The sequence below is a fragment of the Lathyrus oleraceus genome, chromosome 7 (assembly GCF_024323335.1).
Source record: "Lathyrus oleraceus cultivar Zhongwan6 chromosome 7, CAAS_Psat_ZW6_1.0, whole genome shotgun sequence".
NCBI classification, from domain to species: Eukaryota; Viridiplantae; Streptophyta; class Magnoliopsida; order Fabales; family Fabaceae; genus Lathyrus; species Lathyrus oleraceus.
In genome coordinates, this window is record NC_066585.1 from 350,389,223 (window position 1) to 350,400,417 (window position 11,195).

At 38.8% G+C, this 11,195-nt stretch overlaps 1 non-coding gene across 1 annotated transcript; it reads right to left on the reverse strand.

Moving 5' to 3' along the window:
- Positions 1–679: 679 nt before the first annotated feature.
- Positions 680–788, reverse strand: LOC127109924 (small nucleolar RNA R71). Its single transcript, XR_007797168.1, has one exon. It is a non-coding gene; the product is annotated as a small nucleolar RNA R71 (small nucleolar RNA).
- Between the last annotated feature and the right edge of the window lie 10,407 nt (positions 789–11,195).

Sequence of the window (11,195 nt, forward strand, 5' to 3'; positions counted from 1 at the left end):
ATGAAAGTTGTTTATAATGTCATTTAAAGTAAGTTTTCTCTTGAAATAATTTTCATATGGTGAAAATTGTAGGAGATAGGGTCTAGGGAGACCCAGTTTTGATCAGATGAATCCATCTGGCCAACCACCATCAACCAACTTGCTAATTTCCAATTCTCTTGACTTTCTTGGCTCATGGTCAATCATATATGCATAAGATGATGAATTTTTAAGTGTCCCTTGAGAAATTTGATCAATTGGTGAGATAGCTTGTTGGAGAAGTTACTCAGGATATCCAGTCAAACTAGGGTTTCCAAGGCAAATCACCCTCAAACTCTTGAAGAAAACTTAATCAATATAACATGTAGAGAACATTGGGACTCATATATGATGTTCATAACCATTATTTAATCAATTCTTGGTTGTACTCTTTATTCATGAGGGTCTCAAACCCTAGATGTGATCTTGATGAATCAATGAGATCATGCCCTTCCTACAAAAGAGTTAGGCAAATGCAAAGACATATTTTTGGTATTTTGGTTAGTGAAATGATAAAATACAAGTACGATACAATCACAAAGTGCTTGGTGATCTCTCCCAAAACAAACCCAATGAAAAGGGGTAAGGAGGATGCCAAAGTATGATCCCAATGCTAAGGCTTATGATAGAATTACATGAGGGATCTTAGGGTCAAAATTGGGGTCTTACAGTAACCAAATTACAAGATTCACTCAATAGGATGATGAGTCCTTTTTCGACGCTTGGGAAAGGTACAAAGAGCTATTAAGAGCTTGTCCACATCATGGATTAGAATAATGGATAACCATCCGCACCTTATACAATGGACTTCTCTTCAACACAAAGATGAATATCGATGCTGCCGCCGGTGGTGCGCTAATGAACAAACCTTATCCCGAGGCATGCACACTTATTGAAGACATGGCTCAAAACCATTACCAATGGGGTACAGAGCATGTACAAGTAGAGAAGAAAGAGACTAAATGAGGTATATACGAGGTTATCAACTTCAACCATATGAACGCCAAAATGGATGCCCTAACCCAGAAAGTTGAAAGCTTAGTCATAAACCCTACAACTACCGTAGTTGTAGTGCAATCCGGGTGCAAAATCTGTGGAACACTAGGACATGTGACTACCATGTGCAGTCTACTAGCTGAAACGAACCTAGACCAGGCTAACTATGCCCAAATAAACCCCTATTCAAACATTCATAACCTTGGATGGAGGAACCACCCAAACTTCTCTTACAAGAACAATAACCCTACTTTTCCCCAAAATTCTACTCCTCAAAGACCAACAGGTTTCCAAGCCCCAAGACCCTCACAACCGATACAAACTACATCTCAGAAGTCAAACCTTGAGAAGATTATGGAAGATTTTATCACGAGTCAAGATCGACAGAATAAAGAATTCATGAATCAGAACGTCCATATTAATGAACTGATTTCACAATTAGGAAACAAGGTTGATTATATGGTGACCCACAACAAGATGCTTGAAACCCAAATATCTCAAGTTGCATAACCACAAGCTTCCCAGGCTACACCTGGAGGATTGTTCCCTGGATAACCCCAACCTAACCCTAAAGGCCATGCTAATTTTATTTCGTTACGAAGCGAAACTCAATATGATGGGCCTAAAATTCCAGAATCACCAAAAGAAAATGTTGTGACTACTCCAGAAAAACAAAAAGAGGATCCCATAGAACCAGAAAAACGAAGAGAGAAGGATATTAATGATAAGGAGGCAATGAATGATAACCAAGAAAATCAAACATATGTACCACTGCCACCCTTCATATCGCCGATTCCGTATCCGCAAAGGCTTAAACAGACTAAACAAGACACCCAATACAAGAAGTTCGTGAAAGTAATTGAGAAACTTCACGTCGAGATACCTTTCACGGAAGCCATTACCCAAATACAATCATATGCCAAATTCCTAAAAGACATCTTAACAAACAAGCATAAGCTCGATGATCCCAAACCTTTAGAATGTAATGCAATTGCTGAAAACAAATTAGCCAAGAAACTGTAAGATCCTGGAAGCTTTTCGATACCATACGTTATGGGAAGACATGTCATAGACACAGAATCATTGGATTTAGGAGGTAGCGTAAGTTTGATTCCTTTAGCAATTTGTGAAAGACTAGACCTAGAAGACATGCAACCAACTAGGATGTCCCTTCAATTGGCAGATCGATCGGTTAAGTACCCGATATGTATATTAGAAGATATCCCAGTTAGAATCGGACAACTCTACATCCCTACTGACTTTATTGTAACGGATATTAAAGAAGATGAAGAAATACATATCCTTATAGGAAGACCATTCTTATCAACTGCCGGAGCCATGCTAGATGTAAAAAGAGGTAAGATGACTTTTGAAGCAGCTAACGAGAAGGTAGAGTTTATCCTGTCCAAATTTATGAAAGCACCCGCCATGGACGACTCTTGTTGTGCAATTGATATCATTGATGAATGCATAAGAGAATTGGATAAGGAAGAGCATATCAAAACAATAAAACTACCTTCAACGCCTATAATGGAAGACAATAGATTTAAGTCTGTTAGACCTTACATTGACGATAGCCTTAAAGAATTCTTAGCACTTACCCTTGATCATATTCCGAACTTTCAGAAACCCACAATAGAGCTTAAGGAACTGCCTAAGAACTTGAGATACGAGTATCTTGATGAAGAACTCAACCAGCCAGTTATAGTAAATGCCAACCTTAATAGAGGCGAAATCGATCAACTCTTAGAATTCCTAAGAAGATACCCTGCAGCTCTAGGCTATACCATCTCAAGCTTGAAAGGAATAAGTCCCTTTGTGTGCATGCATCAGATTATGCTAGAGGAAGATTCTAAAACTTCTAGAGAACACCAAAGAAGGATAAATCCTATAATGAGTAATGTAGTTAAGAGAGAAATATTAAAACTTCTAGATGCGGGAATTATCTACCAAATCTCTGATAGTACATGGGCCAGTCCTGTGTATGTGGTACCAAAGAAAGGAGGTGTAACAATCGTAAAAAAAGAAAAAGGAGAGTCAGTAGCAAAACGCATAGAAAACAGATGGTGCATGTGTATAGACTATAGAAGGCTAAACAAAGTAACCTGAAAGGATCATTTCCCCCTTCCGATTATTGACCAAATGTTGGAGCACTTAGCTAGACACTCTTACTTCTGTTACTTAGACAGATACTCCAGATTTTTCCAAATCCCCTTCCACCCATATGATCAAGAAAAAACAAACTTCTCGTGTTCTTACGACACTTCCACTTATTGACGAATGCCATTCAAACTGTGTAACACTACTGCAACCTTCTAACGATGCATGATGTCTATATTTGCAGACTTCCTGGATGAAATCATGGAAGTTTTCATGGACGACTTCTCAGTATGCGGATCTAGTTTTTAAAATGTCTGGATAACTTAGAGAGAATCATTGAAAGATGTGTACAAGTTAATCTGGTACTAAACTAGGAGAAATGCCATTTCATGGTAACAGAGGGAATAATCCTAGGGCACATAGTGTCAAAAAGGGGGATTGAGGTCAATAGAGCTAAGATAAAGATAATAGAGAATCTCCAACCACCCAAAACAATTAGATAAATCCAAGTTTCCTTGGACACGCCAGTTTTTACCGACGCTTCATCAAAGATTTCTCCAAAATAACTAAACCCCTAACCAGGATCCTAATGAAAGACGTCTAATTCATCTTTGACAAAAAATGTATAGAGTCATTTAATCTCCTTAAGAAAACACTATTCTATGCACCTATTATGCAACCTCCCGATTGGAACCAACCCTTCGAGATTATGTGCGATGCTAATGATTTTGCTGTAGGAGTTGTCTTAGGAAAACGAAAGGACAAAATATTACATGTGATCTACTATGCCAGCAAAACCTTAGATGGAGCCCAACTAAATTATACAACAACAAAGAAGGAACTCTTAGTTGTGGTATTTGCAATAGATAAATTATGATCCTACTTAGTTGGAGTTAAAATCATCATATACACAGATCATGCTGCCATACGATATTTATTGAGCAAAAAAGATGCAAAACCTAGTCTGCTTCACTGGATCCTTTTATTATAAGAATTTAATTTAGAGATCCACGATAAGAAAGGGACTGAGGACGTGGTAGTCGACCATCTCTCCTGGTTAGAATATCTAAAACCAGACCATATCCCTATTGATGATGACTTTTCATATGAAAGGATGATAACATCAGTCGATAATTGAATAAGTCACAATGAAGCCCTAGATGAGGTAGTGCTAAAGATTGAATCTGCCCATGTAGTGACCAATGTACCTTGGTACTCTGACTTCGTAAATTTCCTCGCGGCTAATATATTACCTCACTGATTGACATACCAACAAAGGAAAAAGATCTTCCACGACGTGAAACATTTCTATTGGGACGAACCTCTTCTCTTCAAGAGAGGAGCAGACGGTATTTTTTGTCATTGTGTCTCTGAAGAGGAGGCACCAAATATCATTCAGTAAGTAGAAATCTTTGACGTATGGGGAATCGATTTTATGGGTCCATTCCCCTTATCCATGGGAAACAAGTACATACTCATTGTTATTGATTGTGTATCAAAATGGATAGAGGCCATCGCCTCACCTACCAATGACGCACAAGTAGTAATTAGGATGTTTAAGAACTACATATTCCCTAGGTTCAAAACCCCTCGCCTAGTTATAAGCGACCGTGGATCTCATTTTATTTCAAGAATTTTTGAAAAACTCTTGAAGAAATATGGCGTGAGACATAGGGTAGATATACCATATCATCCATAAACCAATGGACACATAGAAGTATCAAATCGAGAAATAAAAAAAATTATAGAAAAAACGGTCTCACTTTCCAGGAAATATTGGTCCTCTAGACTTCAAGAAGCTTTATGGGCTTATAGGACTACCTATAAAACCCTATAGGAATAACACCCTTCAATCTAGTCTATGGGAAGTCGTGTCACTTAACCTTCGAACTAGAGCATAAAGCCTATTGGGACATTAAGACCCTAAACATGGACTATCTAGAAGCTGGAAACAAACGACTGATAGATATCCAAGAATTAGAAGAACTCTGACGCGATGCCTATGAAAATGATGTAATATACAAAGAGAGAACCAAAGCATGGCATGACAAGCGTATCTCAAGGAAGGAATTTAGGGTAGGTGACATAATACTTTTATTCAACTCTAGATTACGCCTATTTCCTGGTAAACTACATTCCAGATGGGCCAGACCGTTCGAGGTCACGAGAGTCATGCCCTCTGGTGCAGTTGAGATTAAGAGCCAATCAACTGACCTATTCATGGTTAATGGACAAAGACTGAAACACTAATCCAATGGTGATATGCATACCTATTATTATCTCCATGACTTGATAGAACCACCCTTTGCAACACAAGCATCCTGGTTACACCACTATCGAGCTACCGACACTAAACAAAGCGATGTGTGGGAGGCAACCCACAATTTTATTTATTTTAACTTTTGTAGTTTTTTTTCTTCTTTTCTTTGAATAATGGTGATTTATTTTACTCCTACTAACAAGACTAACCTTTAATTGATTGCGTTACAGGCTTAACTCAGACTAGTTTTTCACACTAATCATTTAGAGATGGAAGGTACTGATAACATGCAAGTTATTTTCATAAATGAGGCTCAAAGAAGACGCTATGAAGTCTTGGCTACACAAACCATTTTTCCAACTAGATACCCTAACTTCCCTAGCTTAATAGATTTAGGCCTCTGCGACAATGTGAAGTATTTGTTCAACCACCTTAGTTGGGACCGCTTATCTTTCCATAAGCACCCAACCTATAAAAACCTAACATTGGAATTCATGATCTCCTACCGATACAATCCTAATGTGGGAATAAACCGTGTCGAGGGCTTTTCTACCTTCCGGCTCTTTGGGAAAGAATACCGACTAATACATAATGATCTAGCCAGACTTTTAGCCTTCTAGTATGATCCCCAAGCCTGCACCAAAGTCCCAACAGGTTATGATATGCAATGGGAACTCAACTTCTTCTGGGGTAGAATTACTGAAGATTACCCGCTTGATTACGAAAGAATGAATCAACCCATAATCCATAAACATTCCATCAGGTATTTCTAGATGGTTGTAGCTCAAACATTCTTTGGTAAGGTTGAAAATATCGGACCTGCCAGTAAAGAGGAGGTATTTCTCATATTCAATATATTTCAATCTCGTTCCATACACTCTGCTACTTTCCTGATGGCAAATTTAGTCAAAATAACCGTCCAAGTTGTCGAGAACATTCATGTCGGTGGTATGGTAGCCCATGTCGCCATAGCTTTAGGCCTCCGCAACCAAGTTGTGCACCTCAAACCTTTCTGCGGTTATAACCTGATTAACAATGAACATTGCCTAAATAGAGAATTAGTGAGGCAAGAAGGAACCAATACCTAACAGGTTCGGCTTCCGTGTGTGAACAGATAACAAACTTAATGTGATTGCTCCTGAATGAAAAAGGACGAACCATGGGACAAGTAAGTTGGGCCTGGGCATATCGACGTAATGCAATTTGGTTTGTATAGAGAGGAGATTTAGGATCGCAAGCGCGAAATGTGTTGCTATGATACCCTTGGTTTGCGAGTTAGTACCTGTCAATATAGCCTTGAGTGATTAGAGTCTTTAGCCTTGAATATTTACAAAAACACCAATGTTTTCTTCTTCATAAGTGTTTGCTTGAGGGAAAGCAAAGGTTCAAGTATGGGGGAGTTTGATAATACCAAATTACCCCTTTATTTTGACTCGTTTTATACATGTTCTGATATCGTTTTATCTCTAATTCCAGTGTTATGTGGGTACTTTATCTATATTTTAGGTATTTAACCATATTGGGACCATACGCGAAGAAAGGAAACAATTTAGATGCAAAAAAATGAAAAAAATGGAAATTAGACACAAGGCGACCTACATGGCGTTCGCCATGGGGAAGACCATATTAGAAATGACGTGTCCCACTCACCAACGGGTGGATTGATGCACTCACACACGTTGGGAAGATGGAGTTCGCCACCTTCACATGGCGTTCACCATCCTTTGTGAAAGGAAGGCGGTTAGAAAATGGACTCAATTGGTCTTCCACTCTTCCCATGTTCCACTATTTTTCCTCCCACGAAATGAGAAAGATTCACATGCCATTTTAGGTTTTTAGAACATTATAAATAGGCTTCAAACTTCATTTTCCAATCCATCCAAGCTTAGCACAATCTTAAGCACAAAAATCACTGATCAAAGTTATAACTCGTCACATCGAGGGGTTATAACACCAGAGAGTATTGAGTTTGTATGAAGTTTGGAGCATTTTACTTTCCCGCATTTTAATCTTTCCGCCATTTACATTCCTTTACCAGTCTTCAGCAAATTTACTTTCTATCATATTCAAGCCTCCGTTTGGAGCAAGGTTTTTATCGCATTTTACATTTTATTACCGCTTATTTATTTACTCGCTCTTTATTTATCTTGCCTCACACTAATTTTATTTACAAGTCTTATTGACTGCATCGTATTACTTTAAACTATTTTTCTGTAATGTCTACTTCTAAGCTTAAAACTTATACTATCATGTTTGTCATAAGCATGTCCAGCTAATTCATTAATGCTGGGATGTGAGGACCATCACTTGACGGTACTCTAACTGTTGCTTCTTTAGGATTTCGATTATGGGCTCTTTTGATTTTAATATAATCTTTCTAAACTTAATTTAATCGGTTACTATGAAAGTAGAGTCGTGAAAGTATCGGGTAAGATTGAAAGCCGTCCGACATTAAAGAATAAGATTGGTGTGTTTTTGATTAATGAATACCGCGAAGCACTTTGTTAATTAACAAGGAAAGTCTGATATTTCTATCAGGAGGTTTTAAAAATATTTGTGGGCGCGTTTGTAGGTTTAGGATCCGGCTGTCAGAGCGAAACCCTGGAACCCTTTTAAGTTAAACTTTCTAATCAAAATTACTTTTCCACCGAGTAAAGAGTCTTATTTCTTAAATTAGGATTTACTACTTTAACACATTAAGTGCCGGTCACACGTGACAGTGGACAATATAGATTAGAGAGTCAAATTTAGTTTTGATTACGTGGAAGTGACAATTCCTGTTAAATCACATTCTTTTAAAAGTAGAAAATATTGCCCTGTACAGCGATGCTATTTAGAAGCAATCAAAAGTATTGTTATTTGATGAGAGACACATCCCAATATTATTTGCCTAAATTTATTAAATTTATTAAATTTATTTAATTTCATCCCACCTTTGTTTAATTGATTCTCCTTAGATAAAAACCGTAATAATTAGAAACGATAGATTAATAGTTAGGTGTATGTGGGATCAATATCTTTTAAAAGTACACGATAGACTCTACACTTGCAGTTAGTTATTCCGATAGACTCAAATTTCGCAAACACTTGCTTTGATTCGAAGTCGTGAGTGATGGTTTGAATGAATTAACTTAGGGATTTGATAAAGCTCATTGAGATGTGCATTTTAAGGTATGGTTCGTGTAGTTTGAGCTTCTGCCGCTGCTGTAGGTGATTTCTGACGCGGCAGAGTGGTGGCCAGATTTTCGCCTTGGTGGAAGATGAAGGTGAGAAAAACAAGAAAGGGGGGTTTGAATTGTTTTGGAAAAGAAGCGCTTTTTCAAAATAAAGACCACACAAGGAATTTATATTGGTTCGCTTATAACACAAAGCTACTCCAGTCCACCCGGCCAAGGTGATTTCGCCTTCAACAAGGACTTAATCCACTAATCTTGAAAGATTATTTACAACCAACGTCTAAGAGAAAGATCTCTTAGTCCTCTCAAGTATACAGACTGCGCAGAGTCACTTGAGGAAATAAAACACTAGATAAAAAGACTATGTAATCTAGAGTGCTTCTAAGATAAGCAAATATTACAACAGTAAGAACAAAAGAGTGTTTCACGTTCTAAGCAAAAGCTTTGTGAAAGATTGAGAGAGAGAGAGAATGTTTCAGTGTATGCTTGTGTGCCTCTCAATGTTGATTGCTGTCCTTTATATAGGAGTGAAAGGACCGTTGAAATTGATGGCAGATAATTTGTCTTGAATAGGAATTAATGCCATAACTTCTGTTGTTTCTTGCCAAAACAACTTTGTCTCCCCGAATAACTTCTTTCCAAATATAGTTCCTTTCCATTTGAGTTTGAAGTTAACGTTACTCTTTCTGTATTAGGAAATCCATTATCAAAGTCTGCGTGACTCTGGGAATCTTGGAATCTTGCTGTGTTGATTCGGAGCTTCTGATGTTTATCTTAAGGAGTTCTGATGATGTCTTCAGATGACGCTGAGAGCTTCTGGAATGATATACCATTGTTCAGAGTCAGAACTTCTAGAGTGCACTTCTTCTTCAGATGCTTCTGATATTCTGCTGTTTTGCTCAGAGTTAGAACTTCTTGAGCGTGTTTCTACTTCAGATGCTTCTGATCTTCTGATAATTTGTATCTGATATGATTCTGTATCTGATGACATCATCAGATCTCTTCCTTCTTTCCTTAGAACCCTGCACACTTAGAAATTTTCGTTAGGGTGCCATTTTTGGTTTCATCCTTTGTTATCATCAAAATCATGGAATCTGTTGTAGAACAATTTTTGTTCTTATAATCTCCCCCTTTTTGATGATGACAAAACAAACTTAAATAGCAGATGAAACAGGAAATATCAGATCAGGAGCTCCCCCTGAGATGAGCTAGGGAGTTCAGAAGTTCTTACCAGAGCTTCCAAGCAATGAAGTTTCGATACTATCTGCAATTTCTTAAGTCCAATGTTAGATGAATTTATTTTTAATAAAAGCATGTTGCAGAGTGCTTAGGGTATTTGGCAATTTTCATCAGAGCTATATTGATTTCTCCCCCTTTTTGTCAGAATCAAAAAGACTTAAACAAAATAATCAAAAAGATATTATATTCAGATAATAGAGCAACAGAGACAATGGCAAGAAAGCAAACAAGCAAACATCAGAACAAGGAAAACAAGGCAACAAACAAAAAATCCTAAGTGCCTAAGGGTTGGGAGGCGGAGGCATTCTCTGAAGCAGTTGAGCCAGCATGTTCTGAATGTTGTCGTTGATGGTGTCCTGTTTGTCCATTCTGGCTCTGAGTTCCTTCTGGTCTTTCTGAAGTTCTTCAAGTGTCTTGAGAACCATGGGAATGACAGAAGAGGACTCCCCCTGAGTCAGCACACTATGTTCTTCAGCAGCTCTGGCTTCAACTTCTGCAGCTGCCTTCACTTCAGCTTCAGCAGCAGCAGCAACAACATCAGCTAGAGCTTTAGCCTCAGCTTCCTTGGCCCTTTGGATTTCTGCTTGTCTAGCTCTTTCTTCTTCTTGCCTCCTGGCTTCTTCTTCAGCTTCTCTGGCAAGTCTCTCCTGTAGTCTTGCCTCAGCATCTCTGATGAAGTCGTTTCTGACTTGCTCAGAGGTGTGCTTCAGTTTGAAGGCCTCAGAGGTCATCCAGCCAATGACCCTGTTCCAGTGTGTCCTTACAGAGTCAGGATCATCACTGATGCCAGAGTTAATGGTCAGAGACTTGACCTTCTGTACTGAAGCCCCTGCGAACAACATTATGGCTTCCTCAAGGGTAGGCAGGGAATGTTCGGGTTCAGATGTTTGGGGTGGAGAGTTTGGAGGGATTAAGTTTAGTGTTTGAGGCTCAGGTTCAGGTTCAGGTTCAGGTTCAGGTTCAGCGGAAGTGTTTGGAGGGATAGTTTCAGAGGTATGAAGGTCAGAGGATTGGAGTTCAGATGGAATGAGGGTTGGTTGTTCTGTGGATGGTGAAGTTACTTCAGGTGGAGGTTATGTTGGTTGTTGAGTGTTTTGGTTTAGAGAATAAAGGTGGGCTAGAGTGGGGGAAGCGGGGTCAGAAGGTTCTGGGTCAGAGGAGAGGATAAGGTAGGGGGTGATTCTGGGTTTGAAGATGAAAAGGTGGTTTGATTGAGTTCTTCAGCTTCGGATAGAGGTAGTGAAGTATGGGCAAGATTAAATTTAGGTCGAGGTTGTGAGGTTCTGGTTGTAGAAGGTGGGGTTTCAGAGGTGGTGTAGATAGGTGCTGGGAGAGGATTAGAGGAAGCCACAGGAGGTTCAGAGGGAATAGAGGGAGCAGACTTACCAGTAGTTACTTGCAGATGC